This window comes from Schistocerca americana, chromosome 4, assembly GCF_021461395.2.
Source record: "Schistocerca americana isolate TAMUIC-IGC-003095 chromosome 4, iqSchAmer2.1, whole genome shotgun sequence".
NCBI lineage: Eukaryota > Metazoa > Arthropoda > Insecta > Orthoptera > Acrididae > Schistocerca > Schistocerca americana.
In genome coordinates, this window is record NC_060122.1 from 391,227,133 (window position 1) to 391,245,222 (window position 18,090).

Below are 18,090 nucleotides of genomic sequence, written 5' to 3' on the forward strand. Positions count from 1 at the left end.
TTCCTTTATTGGTTGCTCAATATACAGATTGAATAACATCGGGGAGAGGCTGCAACCCTGTCTCACTCCCTTCCCAACCACTGCTTCCCTTTCATGTCCCTCGACTCTTATAACTGCCATCTGGTTTCTGTACAAATTGTAAATAGCCTTTCGCTCCCTATATTTTACCCCTGCCACCTTCAGAATTTGAAAGATAGTATTCCAGTCAACATTGACAAAAGCTTTCTGTATGTCTACAAATTCTAGAAACGTAGGTTTGCCTTTCCTTAATCTAGCTTCTAGGATTAGTCGTAGGGTCAGTATTGCCTCACGTGTTCCGACATTTCTACGGAATCCAAACTGATCTTTCCCGAGGTCGGCTTCTACTAGTTTTTCCATTCGTCTGTAAAGAATTCGCGTTAGTATTTTGCAGCCGTGACTTATTAAGTTGATAGTTCGGTAATTTTCACATCTGTCAACACCTGCTTTCATTGCAATATGAAAATAAATCCATGGAGATTGTGACTGATGTAGATTATGAATGCACCTATAAAACATCACGAAATCGCAAACTTTATAATGACGACGAAGCGGACTCTGAAGAAGTTTTTCCGGCTGAAAGGGAAAAATTTAATGTCGAAACATATATCCCAGTACTCGACAACTTGGACGCCGAATTAGTGAGGTGGAAGGAAAGCTATAAAACACTGTTGGATTCCTTCACAGTTTTCAGTAACCTTAAGCACAGTTCACCTGTCGATATTGCTGAATGTGTAGCATAACTCCAAGCGTCGTATGACACAGATTTCGAGCATTCCTTCCCTAGTGAATGTGTACATTTTATGGAACTTTTGAAATCTTCTGAGATTAGTGATACACTAGGCGAAATGAGTAAATTTTACGAAAAGAGAGGTTACAGTCCGCGTTTCCGATTGTTGACATTGCTCTTAGAATATTTCTATATATGGCACTTACAAATTGTCCCTCAGAACGCTCGTTTTCGGCTCTTAAAAGACTAAAATCGCACCTACGTTCTATCTTGTCCATTCTTCAGATCGTAGCCGACCTCCTAACATATAACCGTCTGAACTATGAAGATATGATCAACGAGTTTTCTGCCGTCAAGCCAGTCACAAGCTTTGCTGACTGGTGAGTTTGTATATTCTTATCAGTTTTAAAAATTTAAGATTATAATGTGATTTTTATATAACTTAGAGCACATTCATTGGATTTACAAACTACGTATTAAGTGTTTATTTTCCATTTGCCGATAGCAGAACGCGGAACTAAACCTCTTTTACGTGCAGACGTGACCGAAGGCGCCCGAGAATACTAAACAATACCAGAATGACCCAGGCCGCTCGGCGCTGTACAGTCAAGTCATACTGATACTGTAGTATATTACGACTGATGCGTATTCTTGGCGTCTGCTAAAATGTGTAATTATCGCGGAGATATACAATATCGGAGAGTACGCTCTTATGAACAAGTATTAATAAATAACGTAGTTCAGTTCTATCGATAAATACGTAAAAGCTTTGCTAATATCGTTATAAAGAGCTATGGTGAGAGCAGTAGCTGCAATACAAAACTTTTCAGCCCCTACATGGATTAAAGGTATTGTGTACACTTATTATGCAGCATCTAGTTACACAGACCCTAATGCTTTACACGTTAACTATTACATTATAAAAGAAATTTGATTTTTCCATAGTAGTCTGTAAAATTATGTAATAGCAAATACAGTTCTGTGTTTGTTCCTCTGTGTTCAGTTATTAGTTCGTGCACCGAAATCACTATTTCTTTTTCATTTCTTACGCTTTCCTATAGATTCGCATATTAATACCGAACGTGTTTCCTTTATCGGCAACACATTCAAGTTATTAGATCGTAAAACGTGGATTTAATTATAATTTTTAACGCCTCTCTGTTAAAGAACGTATTACTTGCTAATACAGGACACGTTCGCTTCAATTTTTAGATCTTAACACAACTTTTTTATTTTCGTTTTCAACGGTTTCGTGTGAAAGAACATATTAAAAGTGAAATGTATAACAAAAATCCATTGTCTCCTACACGCTCTGCTGAGCTTTTAGGCCATAAAAGAAAAGTTATTTTCCTTGTGTTCGTTTCTGTGTCTTTCGACAGAAGAATGTCTAAACACAATACAGTTTTAAGTTTGTTTTATCCACTGCAGTACACCAAGTACAGTTCAGGAATCATATCACATTTTGATTGAGTGCGACTAGACCGCTCACGCGTCCTTCAGAACAACGAATAGCAGAGTACGGAAACAGCTCACAGCGCTCCCACCCAAAACGGCAGTTGTGTAGTGATCGGGTAATAGTTATTATTTTAAATTTTTTTTTTTGGGGGGGGGGGGGGGGTGCGCATATAATATGGTGTGCCTGTGGGCGCAAAATTTTTTAATCCACCACTGATGATTTATATGTGCCCTAGAATTGCAAAAGTGGAAGCACAAACACTGTTCAATAATTTAGCGAGGGCGTTTTTCGTATAACACCCATTGCTGCTACAATGAATGAATCATTCTAAGACGTAAATACAGCAGGAAACTAGCCAGTAACAACTTTCAGAATTTTCAGTCAAATCAATCTCCATGATGCCTATGTTGTCACAGTTTGTTGGAGAGACTATAAAAACCAACTATTTACAAAGCAGACCGCATTTCACAGTTGATTCTATTTATGTACCTACTTAAAATTCAGTTCACCATCTAACGTACAGCTACATTTGATGGAACACTATCGTATAGAAATGTTGCGTCTGAATCGAACTGACTGTGGCTTCCTTCTGTGACAACTTTATCAAATCATGTATTTTTGGAACTTACGTTACACATATGTGGGTCACTAATCTACAGCCTCTGCTACCTTTTCTGTGCTTAATGTTTACGTGTTTCTTTCATTAAAAACAATAATAATCGTACCTCTAATGTAGCTGCTCTGTCGATTAATGTGAAGTTGTTTGTAAATGGAAAGCGCTGCATTTTTTTCGCATACTTTATTCGAAAATCTAGAAAGATCTCTTACTGGCCATATAACAAATACCTGGTCATTTAACTAAATTCAAGATAGGAGGTTACATATGTATCTACCCTACCAATTTGTTAAATTTTTTGCACTTATGTTTTCAATGAATGAGACTGCAATAATTTTCCTGTTTTCTACTATACTCTTGAACTCATTCACAGTATCTACCAGCCTCAAGGTACCCTCAAGCGAAAAGTCTAGCGATCTGGAACGTTTATCACTCATGTGTCTTTCTGCAGACAACTACGTAAGCATGAAATGACGTACGCGAAAATACCAAGAGTGCTCTTCAGTTGCTATCAACTTAATTCGACATGAACGCTATTCCGGGAATAACTAACCGAGGAATAAAATCGTGATGTACAACGCACACTGCAAGTCAGTAGCGAGATTGTACAACTGGCCCTTAATCGACTTAAAAATTACCGCCACACTGGTGAATATTTTGTTTAAATCAACTCATACACGCAACAAAATTTAGTGAAAATAAATTTGCCTCTTTTCGTATTAAAACTTCAAAGTTATTCAGATCACATAACATATAACCATTCACGAAATAATGAATTTTATAAAACAAGATTTAACATGAACTTTTTCACTTATTAATTAAAATATCAATATCGGATGGTTGAAAATGTGTATCAGGTTTGGTTATATCAAGGTCAGCGCCGAAAAAAAGAGGCACAAAACGATTACACAGGTGGCCCATCAGGCATGCAGTGGCTAGCGAAGGTACAAACTTGTGATTTATGTGTTAGATAGCCACTATACTACTCTGTGCAACTACTGTTAAAAAAAGTGATCATTAAATTACCTACTAGTACGAAATACTTTTTATGATTTTATCCATAAATTTATGCCGTAAGTCAACTGAAAGAAGAAATTGCTTGATAAGACCATCCATGAGGCATCATGGACTTATCAGTCTGTTAATGTAGGGAGGGAGGGAGGAGGGGAATTACAGAGAGAGATCGAGGGATGATTACTCCAAGCAGGCTCAATGGATGTTTGTTGTAGTAGTTATTCAGAGGCGAAAAGGTCCCCACAAAAGAGAGTAGCATGGAGAGCTGTGTAAAACAAGTTTTCGGTCTAAAGACCACAATATTGATACCTTGTAGCAGGAGCTGTGGGTGACGATACTCCAGGGATCCCAGCAAACATGTTATTTGAGATCGGCATTGCTATGCTATAGGAGACAAACACCAGGGCGCAGAGTCGGTCAGCAGTCTTTAACTTCTTGCAGAAGCCCTTTAAAGCCAATTGAAAATACAACTGTTACTTTGCATTAAGTTTCTGGTGTGCAGCGGCAAAAAATCTCCTTCTTCTACTAATATTTCGGCCGTATAACGTTCAGCCATCTTCAGAGTGAACCGCAAGACTGCCGCTCCAGTGCTCGCTTCGTCCCTTTCTACTCGTGTACCGCGCGACTGCGCATGTGGCCACAGATGCAAATGCGCCAGAGACGTTGGTCGGCGGCAGAGACGTGCATAATGCGCGAGTTGTATCTATGACTCCGCAGTTGATCTGTGTTGGCATATCGATGTATCATTGTGAGCTGCACTGTGACTACGTCTTCGTCAGTTTATTGCAGCAAATGCCGGATTCCATGATTTATCAAGATTGAAACCACTATCTCTATTTATTAAATTCGTCGTCAAGCGAATTTCAATTGCCTCCTTCACTATCGAGTCCCAAAAGGATGATGTAGTTGCCAAAATTTCGACGTTGTCATACAACATACTGTGACCATTATCAATAAAGTGCTATGCCACTGCCGACTTGTTAGGTTGTAAGAGCCGTGTGTACCTCCGGTGTTCTGTACATCTTTCTTGGACAGTACGAGTTGTTTGTCCGATGTAAGAAAGGCCACATTCACACGGAATTTTGTAAACTCCAGATTTTCGGAGCAGCAAATCACCTTTGACGGAGCCCACGAGTGCAGCTGTCTTGGGTGGAGGACGAAAAATCACTTTTACTTTGTGTCTGCCGAGAATCCGTCCTATTTTTGATGAGAGGCTACCCACATATGGCAGGAAGGCCTTCGATTTAAAGGTTTCTTCATCTTCTTCTGCTTTCTTTGTGGCCTCTTTCGGTTTCATTTTCAGTACCCTCTGTATTTGTTGTGGAGAGTACCCATTGTCTTCAAACACTCTTTGTAAGTGGGAAACTTCATCTTACAGTCTGCTTTCGTCAGAAATAATATGCGCTCTGTGGGTCAAAGTTCGGAGAACACTCATTGTCTGGGCAGGATGGTGGCAGCTATTTGCACTTAAATACAGATCGGTGTGCGTCGGCTACCTATGCACTTCATGTCCCAAAGTGCCATCCTCTCTGCGCCGAACCAAAACATCCAAGAATGGAAGGCATCCCTCCTTTTCAATTTCCATTGTGAACTTTATTTGATCTTGGAGGGAGTTCAGATGTCTTAAGAAGTCTTGCAAGTTGTCTTCACCACGGGGCCAAACTACAAAGGTGTCATCAACATATCTCCAGAATACAGTGGGTTTCAAGCCATCAGATTCAAGCGCCTTCTCCTCGAAGTCCTTCATGAATAAATTGGCCACCAGACGGCATAAGGGGCTACCCATGGCGACTCCGTCCGTCTGTTCAAAAAATTCGTTGTTAAATAAGAAATATGTGGAGGCCAGAACATGTTTAAATAAAGCTGAAATCTCTTTGTCAAAACTTCTTTCAATAAGTTGTAGAGATTCTGGAAGGGGAACCTTTGTAAATAAAGCCACCACATCAAAACTAACTAATATATCAGACGGGTTCATTTTCAATGATTTCAGTTTACTAATGAAGTCAGCAGAGTTTCTTATGTGGTGAGTACATTTTCCCATAAGAGGCCTCAACAATGATGCCAGATGTTTGGCAACGTCATAGGTCGGAGAGCCTATGTTACTCACTATGGCACGCAGAGGAACATCTTTCTTGTGAACCTATGGTAGTCCATAAAGTCAAGGAGGCACCGGTCCACTTGGTTTGAATCTTCGAGCAACTTCTGGTGGAAAGGGAGAATCATTTAGAAGCGAAACAGTTTTCTTCGCCACTCGATTAGTGGGATCCCTGCTGCTCTTCCGGTACATGCTGCCACTCAATAAATTGTACATTTTATCATGGTATTCGTCCCGAGATAATAAAACAGTAGCATTACCTTTATCTGCTGGGAGTACCACCGTCTGAATACCCAGGCGAAGCTTGCGTAGAGCAGCCCTCTCTGTCACAGATATATTGCTCCTTTGTGGGCGAGTCTTCATGCCGTGCAATTATGAAGGCTCATGCTCTGGAATGACTTAGACTGCAAGACGTCTCGAAGTAATGTAATATTCTTTTAAAGGATGGTTTTTTTTTGCGTTGTGTTGGTGAAGTAAGGATTTCAGGTGTAATGCTGACACAAAGTAACTCAAATATGCGCTGAAGTGCTATTGGTCTGTGAAACCGAAAGTTAAGTAATGTAACTTTACAGTTTTCTACTCGTATTATTAAGCATGAGCTTGTCTTCAGAATATTTGTTAGTCAGTCTTGAAAATTTGTTTTTAATTAATATCTTCCTTTCATGAATACCTGGGGCGTTCGATAAGTGATGCAAGACTTTTTTCTGAGTCATTTTCCGATGAAAAAATGCGGAATTCGTTCTGGGTCATCGTGGAATATTCCCGTTTAAGCCTTTAGAGTTTTGTGAACTACGCTATACGTATTCTGAAAAAGCGCGTCTCTAACAGAGGTGCGTTTCCAGCAGAGCTGTCTTTGAGCTTCTTTTGGCGGAAAAACGAGAGCATTGCAGATATTCATAGGTGCTTGCAGAATGTCTTCGGATACTTGTCAGGTAACAAAAGCTCGATCAAACGCTGGGTCAGGCGTCTATCATCAACGTAACAAAGTCGCGCAAACCTATCCGATCTCCCGCGTGCCGGCAGATGGAACACAGAGGTAACTCCTGCAGTGTTGGAACGTGTGAACACTCTCAGTCGAGGCTATCGACGGATCACAATCAAACGTCTCGCTACTCAATTGGACGTCTCTGCTGGTAATGATGAGACGTCGACAAGTTGAGTGGCACCACGTGGGGATAAAGGCCGTTCCAGTAAGATGGAGTTAGGCTATCACATTGAACGGATATTATGTTAAAAAAAAACAAGATTTTGTAGCCAAACGAGTGGGAAATAATGTGGTGTGTTGAAATCCTGAATAAAATCAACCTGTTTTCAGAAAAAAAGCGTGTTGCATTACTTATTGAACGTCTCTTGTATTACTTAGTACAAAATATTTAGTTTTTTAGACTGTTCATTTTCACACAAGATTGAAATAGATTTGAATTTGTCAGTTTTTAATAATGTTTGAATTACCGTTGACTGATTTTAATGATGTCTATTTTTCAATTTTAAGCTTATTAATTCAGATTTTTTTTAAAATTGTGGGCAGAAGCTATTCCTTCATTATCCCTCAAGATGTTCGTTTTCAGATTTTTGAATGGCTACTGCGATTATTAAAATGGGGACAATATAATTTAATCATACCTTATCCAAAAGGCTTTTCGTTTGTTGCTCGAACATGTATTTGTTTTATTAATTACTTTCATGAATCTACTTTTGTTACACGCTTAGCCTGAATGTGCTATGCAAAGAAATCTTTTAACAGCTGTGCAGGAGGAATCATATATTGTGTCACACGTTTTTGGACATAGGTAGGAGATATCAAAGAAATATAAGAAACGTGCTCGTGACTACTGTGAATGAAGTTGCCCGATTTGTTAGTGTATCCAAGCCGACCATCCAGTCCGCAGCTCGTGGTCGTGCGGTATCGTTCTCGCTTTCCATGCCCGGGTTCCCGGGTTCGATTCGCGGCGGGGTCAGGGATTTTCTCTGCCTCGTGATGACTGGGTGTTGTGTGATGTCCCTAGATTAGTTAGGTTTAAGTAGTTCTAAGTTCTAGGGGACTGATGATCATAGATGTTAAGTCCCATAGTGCTCAGAGCCATTTGAACCATTTGAGCCGGCCATCCAACGTGGCTAGAAGGAATACTATATCACTCAAAGCCATGTAACATTGAATATGTAAACCCTCGTGGTGTTTGTAACGGAAGGCGTGTATATGTGTTGTTGCCTGCTGTTGTCTCCGTAATTGAATTCTCACCCCTACAAATGATTAATATGACTCTGCCATTGATAATTTATACCAAGCGATTTCCGTGAAACGTAATACCATGTTGTGTTTTACTTTACTTCAGTTTAGCACATTAAATCAATGATTCCTATCGCGATGGTACTGGAATCAAGAACAGATTGGATACTGTAAATTATTTATTGTAAAAACAGGTAGGCTAAAAAAAATGTACAAATACGAAGTACACGTATCGGATTCTTCCCTACCTCTAATTATGAGACTCGCAGAACAGTTATTTGACTTTCTTTAGAACGCACACTCCATTATTAGTCTGACACAAAGTTGGCTGATAGTCTTTGTGATAAGAAACAGAAGGCTTTCACCCTAACTGTCACTTTCAGAGTACACTCATTGGACAAGCAAATGGAACTAAGCACATTGACTGTGAGTGTTTTCCTATCTGTTGAACCGAAGTGCACATATCACCTACGGACGTACGGGCGGCAGTTGTACTGCACCGATTTTTAGCTCGCTGGGGGATTGACCGCTGTGCAGATAACGTACGTGGAGTACCTGCAATACTCTACCTACAAAGTGGACGCAATATGCCGCCCGCAAACTCCTAAGGCTGAAATTACATCAGTACAAGACAGAACACGAGCCAAGATTTCTGTTTGCTCAACGGCCAGGCATAGGAATTCGACTCAGGTATTCTCCTGTAAAGAAGCACATCAGTGTGTGTCAGACTCCACAGAGAGCCAAAGAATCGTCACTCAAGTACAGAATAACAATGCTGTCGCAGAGAAACCACTATCAGGGATTTTCTCTGCCTCGTGATGACTGGGTGTTGTGTGCTGTCCTTAGGTTAGTTAGGTTTAAGTAGTTCTAAGTTCTAGGGGACTGATGACCCTAGGTGTTAAGTCCCATAATGCTCAGAGCCATTTGAACCATTTTGAAGAAACCACTTCAGGCACATCCTGTGCCGAAAGCAAGAAATGGTTCAAATGGCTCTAAGCACTGTGGGACTTAACATTTGAGGTCATCAGTCCCCCAGAACTTAAACCTAACTAACCTAAGGATATCATTCACATCCATGCCCGAGGCAGGATTCGAACCTGCGTCCGTAGGCCGGCCGGTGGGGACGAGCGGTTCTAGGCGCTTCAGTCCGGGACCGCGCTGCTGCTACGGTCGCAGGTTCGAATCCTGCCTCGGGCGTGGACGTGTGTGATGTCCTTAGGTTAGTTAGGTTTAAGTAGTTCTGTTCTAGAGGACTGGTGACCTCAGAAGTTAAGTCCCATAGTGCTGAGAGCCATTTGAACCATTTTGCAACCGTAGCGGTCGCGTCGTGCCAGACTAAAGCGCCTAGAACCGCTCGGCCACACCGACCGGCGAAAGCAACACTTCTCAAAATTTAACCGCCTGACTCTCCACTGTGGCTATCTCCAATCAAGTCTCTAGCTCGATGTCCAGAAGGAACTGTCTTGGATCGATCCCGGAAGGGATGTGTTCTTGATCGATCCCTACTGTGAAGCCCTTCCTCGCATCAAACTCTACTACCTCCTGGACATGCACCTTCTATGTTTGTGCTCAGGCAATGAATCCCAGCATCTTACAAAAAGATTACCTCTCACTACAGGGGTTAAGAATCTGTCAGTCAATTACCTGAAGCTCATACACCTTTCAGAATATTTCCTCGAGCTTTCCATTTCCCCTCCTATATCCCTAGCACTGTGCCAATCAAAAACATTTCTCTGCTTTTCAGCAGGAAGCGTGATCCGGTGCCTCCCCTCAGAATATTCTGTGGATGTCAGCTCGCAACCATCGTTCGTGACCACGTACATTTATTTGTATTAAATGGGCGTGCTTTCTCCTTCTTCTTCCCCCTGTGCTCTTTCTGCACGTACGCTATTCTGAAATTCTCTCCGTTCCACCACAGAGCCCCTTTTTAGCCTATAGTGGTTTCTGAGGATCGTGTGGTCCACTTCGACTTTTCTATCAGTGCTCAGTACTGAGCCTTAATTAACTTCCAGATATGCAGTATGTGCTTCTAGCCGATGTCAGCCAATGAAATGATTAATAATCCTATTGTGCATCATAAACAGTGACCTAATATAAATTTACAAGAACATTAAATCTATGGTGACAAAAGCTTGCCACCTTACTCATAAAGATCATAAATGATATAAATTCGGAGACGGGTACCATACCTATTCTATTAGCAGCCGAAAGCAAGTGGCTTTCGAATTTGTACTGCAAATGCTTGATAGCAAGGCCACAAGTTAACCGAATCCTCCACTTGGAAACACGTCTGGAGTGTCATACACGGCATTAGTGACAGTGCGTGTGTCATATGACAGGTATCTCTTATCAACGCACCTGATTTGTACGACTGGTGAGTGAGACGTGCCTATTTTGTTCGACAAGGCAGATGTTACTGCTGTCAATAAGTGCAGGCCTATCTCAGCCGGTTTCCGAGCAACTGAGATCGGGTATTTCGCAAAAACCCACTGCTTATAGCGACACATGAAGTTGCACATCTTCAGTGGACCATGCAAAACAGAAAATGGACAGTGGATGACTGGCGGCGTGAAGTGTGGTTCGACGAGTCAAGATTTTCAAATGGTACAAAAAAGGAGTCTAACACTGACTGCTGCATGACGTGTTTAAATGCTGAGTTTATGGGAAATAGTTAAGTTCACAGGCGGTTGTCTGATATTTTTTAGTGTTTTCCATACCACGGCTTGCTCCCACGCATGCAGATTATCATGAACATTTACCGTTGCCACATGGGCAGCTGCACATCACAATAAAACTCCAGTAAACTGATAAATCCAGCTAATGAAAATTAATAGCAACGGTAGGACCAATATCAAGCCACTAGTCCAGAAGGCATACGGATCCTTACTAAAGGTGCATATACCGCCTCCACAGTGGGAAGTGGGACGCCAGGTAAGAAGGCGCTGGGCACAATATGTTGGGTGTGAGCAGATGCCCGTCAGACAGGCGCCGTCTGTGCGTTCTGGGATGGCAGTAGTGCTTGCATGCTAAGTGACAGGAGGCTATTGAATAATGAAAGACTGTTTTTAATGTGGCGTGTCGACCGGCACCAGAGACATGTTGCAATGTTTTCCTCACAAGCCAAAGACAGGATTTGCAGAATTATAAAGAACTGAGCCGTGCAGGAGTCCTGTATTCCAGGAAACACTGGACAAGAGGCTGTGTCAGACATAAGGTCTATGAGGTGGAATGAGAAGAGGCCATTTTGCACTTTTGTGCTTGGCAGTGTGGCACCAGTAGTCATCATCCTGCTCCCAAGCTAATTGATGTTGTTGATTTTTGCTAAGAAACTGTAAGAGCAGGTACCATTTTTTAGTATCAGTGCTGGAGTGGGAGAACGGAGCTTTCCTGTGCATACATGGAGGATGCGTTATTGGCTCGAGCATGAAATACCGTAGGACACATAGTGGGAATCAGATGGCCGGCCGCGGTGGCTGTGCGGTTCTAGGCGCTCCAGTCCGGCGCCGCGCTGCTGCTACGGTCGCAGGTTCGAATCCTGCTTCGGGCATGGGTGTGTGTGATGTTCTTAGGTTAGTTACGTTTAAGTAGTTCTAAGTTCTAGGGGACTGATGACCACAGCAGTTGTGTCCCACAGTGCTCAGAGCCATTTGAACCATGTTTGGGAATCAGATGCTGCCTGTTTCTGAGCTCCAACATGAAAAATCCCCCACGATGACGAATCAATACGATTGGACTTGAATATATGCCTATAAAGATACCCCGTGACGCGCACACGACCTGTAGGCGCACCACGTGATCCACACCAGTTCAGAGTGTAGTGCGGGCTTTGTCAGGGTGAGTGGAGCAGTGCAAAGGGCGATGATACTCACAGTGGAGCAGCGGGTGTTCGTTTGTGGAAAGTTACGTGAGGACAAAGCCGTGGAAACGGTCTGGGCTATTGTTTACGGAGAACTTTAATGGCGTCAACGTGCCAGTGCCATGCAATGCTTATTCCGAAAATGGCGGCAGACAGGATCTATTTTGAACAAGTCAAAAAAAAAATTCCGAAATGTGTCCGCACAGCAGAAAATGTCGCTGCATTTCCCCACAAAATGCTTCAGAGTCCTACCTAATCAGCTCGACATCTGTCGCATGAGACCGGCATACAACGCCGATCAAGAGGACGAATACTCTACATGGGCTTCCACATGGATCCCTACCGAATGTCTATTGTTTATTCACTGATCTGTCAGTGTGCGATTACTTTTTGTGGGATTCCCTCAAGCCTAAGGTGTACGGCAACAATCATCATAGACCTCAAGAACTGCAGCAGAACATTTCGGATGAGACTGAAGCAATTCCAGCTGTCCAACTTCGATCCGACTTAAGCAACTTGCTGACCAGGGCCCTAAAGTCCTAAGAGATGAATGGTGGCCACTTTCAACATCTGCAGTAGTCAGGCTACTACTGTATTCCCTTTCCTCTGCTATGTTTCTTTGTATCCTGGAACTCTGTTTCTCAAACGCTGTATTAAACTTAAGCATGTAAGAGATACTTCTGCCTTCGTGCAGATTTGTGTAAACAAATATAAACCTAATCTTCAAAATGATATAAAGAATATATTAACAAGTCATCAAAGTACATTGTATGTTGCAGTGAATGACAAAATGTATCAGGAGAAAATGTATACAATACTATACAGGTTTGTGTAAACAATGCAAAAACTACTGTTTTATATACATTTATTTGTATTATTTTGAATATTAGGTTTTACTGCAGCTCCACAGCTGGCGGCACAGAATTGGTGTCTTGCATCGCAGCTGAGCAAATAAAGTATGTACCTGCTGCCACTAATAAGCGGCTGGCCGTCTCCATTTCAACAACGATGGATTACAGTCCGCTAATCCTTTTAGGACCATCTGGATTGACGTTTTACAACAAAGCCAAGAAGAAATGTTCTGGATGTTAACTCATCCACTACCACAGCAGTAAAACCAGACAGGCTCTTAGTCAATCTGCAACATTAGCTACTTGTACAGGGTTTGTACTGATGTATAACAGACTTTATCATTGTGCTGCCTACATAAGTCGACATTAGCTTAATAAGTAACAACATCACGTGTAACTGTCACCTTCATTATTTACAAAGGGGTACACATAATGTGTCCTGCCAGTAATAAGAATGTGATTGCATCCACTTAACAGACATTAAAAAAAAAAAAAAAACTTCGTTTGCTTGGTGTGAGGATGAACATTACTAGGCATTTCACCGAAGCATCAGTTCTTACTGGAAACAAGAATAACGTAATTGTTTATCACAAGCGGGTGACGGATATGAACAATAACATTATCTAGCCCCATGACCCTACCATAGATATTGGCCCACTCAGCCAGAAGAAATTTTAGTCCAAGCTCACAAATTGTACTGTGCTTCTGCAAAATGAAGTATAAAGCTCTTCAAAGATTAACTCTTCAAAAAGTGACACATTTATTATGCCAAATTTTGGATCAGGACTATCCACAAATAGAATAGTGTGTGTTTACTTGGAAACAGTGCAGTGTGTGTATGTTACTTTTAATATGTGTTTCTTGTGACAATCACTGTACTCTATGTTGAATATGTTAATTTTGTGCCTTGTGTAGTTTAAATGTCATACTATTGACAGTGTCCTACAATCTAGTACTTAAATTATCTGGGAAATGATACAAAGGATATTACAAATTTTTCAGTTATTTTAAGTGTCTGTGTTGTATTTTAATATAACATGTGTCCAAATGATTCTCTGCCAGTGAATTGAAGTGTATTTTACATTCAGTGTTTTTATCATGAATAATATTGGAAGTTGTAATGTCGTAAAGTGTGTATGATATGCAGTTATAACATAATAAGAGCGAATGTCTAAGAAGTGTAAGTAGTAGCTGCCTAACTGACTTTTGAGTACGAGTGAATTACATCAATAAGCCTTCCATGTGTGAATGCGAATTCCAAGGCAATGTCATTTTCTTTGAATATTGTAAAAGTATGTGTGAATGGATTGTTATGAACTGGTGCTTCCTTGTTTACCTGTAATCTGAATAAAAGTTTTCTCTGGCTCCAGCAAGTGGGTAATTGTGTGGGCTATTGGTTAACTGTGAATGCGATTTTAAATTAAAATTGTGGCCTTGACAACAGAACAACCAAATCGATCCCATAACCTATGCCTCAAAGCACATCCATCCAATGCCAACAAAAACAAAATGAAAAATGTAAACCCAGAGCTCAAGTAATTTTTTTTTGATTTACTTGAGCTATGGACAAGTCTCAACAAAAACAAATGGGTATCAGTTTTTTCCGAGGAAGGGGTGATGTTATTGGACAGTTTTTCTAAAACTGCTCTGTAACCTAATTAATAGCCCACTAACCCACAACAAACTACACAATTACATTCAAATTATTACTGAAGCATAAAAATACAAATGTTTTGAAAGAAACACCAATGGTAGCAAATCTAAGAAATTCTCAGTTTCACATCTCCTCAGTGAAAGGTACAGCGAATGTTTCTCTGCTGATGGATTGGAAAAGTGAGAGGTGCAGCTGTCCAATTTCTTGTGTTTCGTAAAAGTGTTTCCAGCTGAGAGGCCATGTCCTAAGGCATGGCCGGCCGATGTGGCCGAGTGGTTCTAGATGCTTCAGTGTGGAACCGCGCGACCGCTACGGTCGCAGGTTCGAATCCTGCCTCAGGCATGGATGCGTGTGATGTCCTTAGGTTAGTTAGGTTTAAGTAGTTCTAAGTTTTAGGGGACTGATGACCTTAAATTTTGAGTCCCATAGTGCTCAGAGCCATTTGAACCTAAGACAGGTACTGCAGGTTCTTGTGCATTGTCAGAGACAATGCCTCATGTGCAGATAAATGCAGTGCAAAGTCCTGAAGGCGATTTACGCCAGAGCATGAACTGCAGTTGTATGAAGTCGAGGGAAGAATGCTTTCGAAAAATATATGGGTTTGCAAGAAAGTGGGATATACGACACAGTCAGGCCAAGAAGAATCGGCTGGGCAGAAACGAGATTAGCAGGAGTTGTGTCAAATTTTGTAAGGCAGGGCCAATTGATTCAGCAAAATTATTTTCTTGGCAGCGAGGAAGACTTGTGAGTGTGTATGTGCAGCCATTGTCACTGGCTAGAAAGTGAAAACTCTCTCATGGTGGGGGAGAAGTTCAGCTTTCTGCCTCCCACTAAAACATAGTGACGCAGTACTGGTTAATCATGGCTGTTTCTTAACGAGACCAAGGGAAATTATTGTTACCGTTAAAAACTCTCCATTGGCCGAAACTCAGAGGGTCTATAGCAGGGGTGTCCAAACTGTGACATGCCTGCCACATACAGTCAGACACTTCATCTCACATCTCCATAGGGAGAAGCCTTCATCTTAGAGTTGCAGAGGGCAACAATCTTCGCACTGGACCTTCCAAAAGAGAGACGCTTCCACCTTAGGGCTGCGGAGAGGGAGAACGTAAGCTGATAGTAAACTCCAATGCTGAGATTATAACTTTCAGCTATCACTGCAGCCATTCCCTCGACTTGAGTCTTAGAGAAATGCCGTGATTATGGGAAAGCAAAGTCATTTTTTGTTCACCTACGTACATACTTCACAAAGCACCATACGTCTCATGATGGAGGTCACCCTTTCCCACTACCGGTCATTTCCTCTCCTGTTCCATTCGCAAGTAGGCCGAGGGAAAAGCGACTGTCTAAAAGCGTCGTTATGAGCCCAAATCTCTCGCCACTTATCTTCATGGTGCTTATGCAAAATGTATGTACGAAGCAGTAGAACTGATATGCGGTTGGCTTCAAATACCGATTCTCAAAATCTGTGCAATAGCGACTTGCAGGAATAGCATCGTCTTTCCTCTAGGGAGTCCCATGTAATTTCATAAAGCATCTCGGTAATACTTGTGTGATGAGCTAGCCTACCGGTAAGAAATCCAGCAGCCCACCTCTAAATTGCTTCCGTGTCTTCCTTTAACCCGACCTGGTGCGGACCCCAATCATTCTAACAGTAATCAAGAATGGGTCACAGTAGAGTTCTACACGCCGTCTCGCCGTCTCATTTATGGATGAGCTACGCTTTCCCAAAATTCTCCCCCTTCCCTACAACCGAACCTGATGTGCTCAATTCATTTCATATCGCTTTGCAGTGTTACGCCTAGGTATTTAATCGAAGTAACTGTGTCAAGCCATACCCTAATGAGGCTGTATCAGAAATTAGAGGACTGTTTTTCCTACTTATCCGCATTAATCTACATTTTTCTACAACTTGTCATTCATCACATCAACTAGAGATTTTGTTTAATCATCTTCTGCATTTAAACAAGATGAACACTCCCTGTTCAGGACCACATACTTGGTTCTGTTATTTAAAATTTCTTCGAAATACTCACGTATCTGGGGAACTAAACCGTATGCTCGGACCTTCGTCAACAAACTGCAGTGGGGCACCACGCCAAATGCTTTCCGGAAATCGAGTAATGTGGAATCTGCCTGTTGCCCTCCATCCGTATGTGAGGAAAGGGCAAGCTGAGTTTCGCACGAACGATGCTGTCTAAATCCGTGCAGATTCGTGGACAGAAGTGTTATGATCTAAATTAATTACGTCTGCCAATTAAATTTAGCGTGCGCTCAGTCAAGGGTGTTGGTATTTACATGTACTTTCGTTGTTTCTTTTCGTTAGTTTACTGACTATTCCGTAATAATTGCGAGTTTATGTGTACATAGTACATTTATCATTTCTTTCTCAACTTCATCCTCCTGTGCCAAGATCTTACGGTGTTCCTTTCGGCCGGCCGAAGCGGCCGTGCGGTTCTAGGCGCTGCAGTCTGGAACCGCGAGACCGCTACGGTCGCAGGTTCGAATCCTGCCTCGGGCATGGATGTGTGTGATGTCCTTAGATTCGTTGGGTTTAACTAGTTCTAAGTTCTAGCGGACTAATGACCTCAGAAGTTGAGTCCCATAGTGTTCCGAGCCATTTTTTTTTTTTTTTTGGTTCCTTTCGTAGTTCATTTGAACCTTTGCTCAATCTGTTACCAGTTGTTTTGTGTACTGAAATTCAATTAAAGCACTTTAGTAAGAAACGAGATTTTACGGTGAGCTTTGGTTTTATTTCGTAGTTCGATGAAACCCCTCTCTCTTTATATATACAGGGTGGTCCATTGATCGTGACCGGGTCAAATATCTCACGAAATAAGCGTGAAATGAAAAAACTACGAAGAACGAAACTTGTCTAGCATGAAGGGGGAAACCAGATGGCGCCATGGTTGGCCCGCTAGATGGCGCTGCCATAGGTCAAACGGATATCAACTGCGTTTTTTTAAAAATAGGAACCTCCATTTTTTATTACTTATTCGTGTAGTACGTAAAGAAATATGAATGTTTTAGTTGGACCAATTTTTTCGCTTTGTGATAGATGGCGCTGTAATAGTCACAAGCATGTGGCTCACAATTTGAGACGAACAGTTGGTAACAGGTGGGTTTTTTAAATTAAAGTACAGAACGTAGGTACGTTTGAACATTTTGTTTCGGTTGTTCCAATGTGATACATGTGCCTTTGTGAACTTATCATTTCTGAGAACGCATACCTGGAAATACCATATTAATGCAATAAATGCGTAAAATGATGTCCGTCTACCTCAATGCATTTGGCAATACGTATAACGACATTCAACAGCGAGTAGTTCGCCTTCCGTAATGTTCGCACATGCATTAACAATGCGCTGACGCATGTTGTCAGGCGTTGTCGGTGGATCGCGATAACAAATATCTTTCATGTATCCTGACAGAAAGAAATCCGGGGACGTCAGATCTGGTGAACGTACGGTGCTTCGACGACCAATCCACCTGTCATGAAATATGCTATTCAATACCGCTTTAACCGCACTGGAGCTATGTGCCGGACTTCCATCATGTTGGAAGTACATCGCC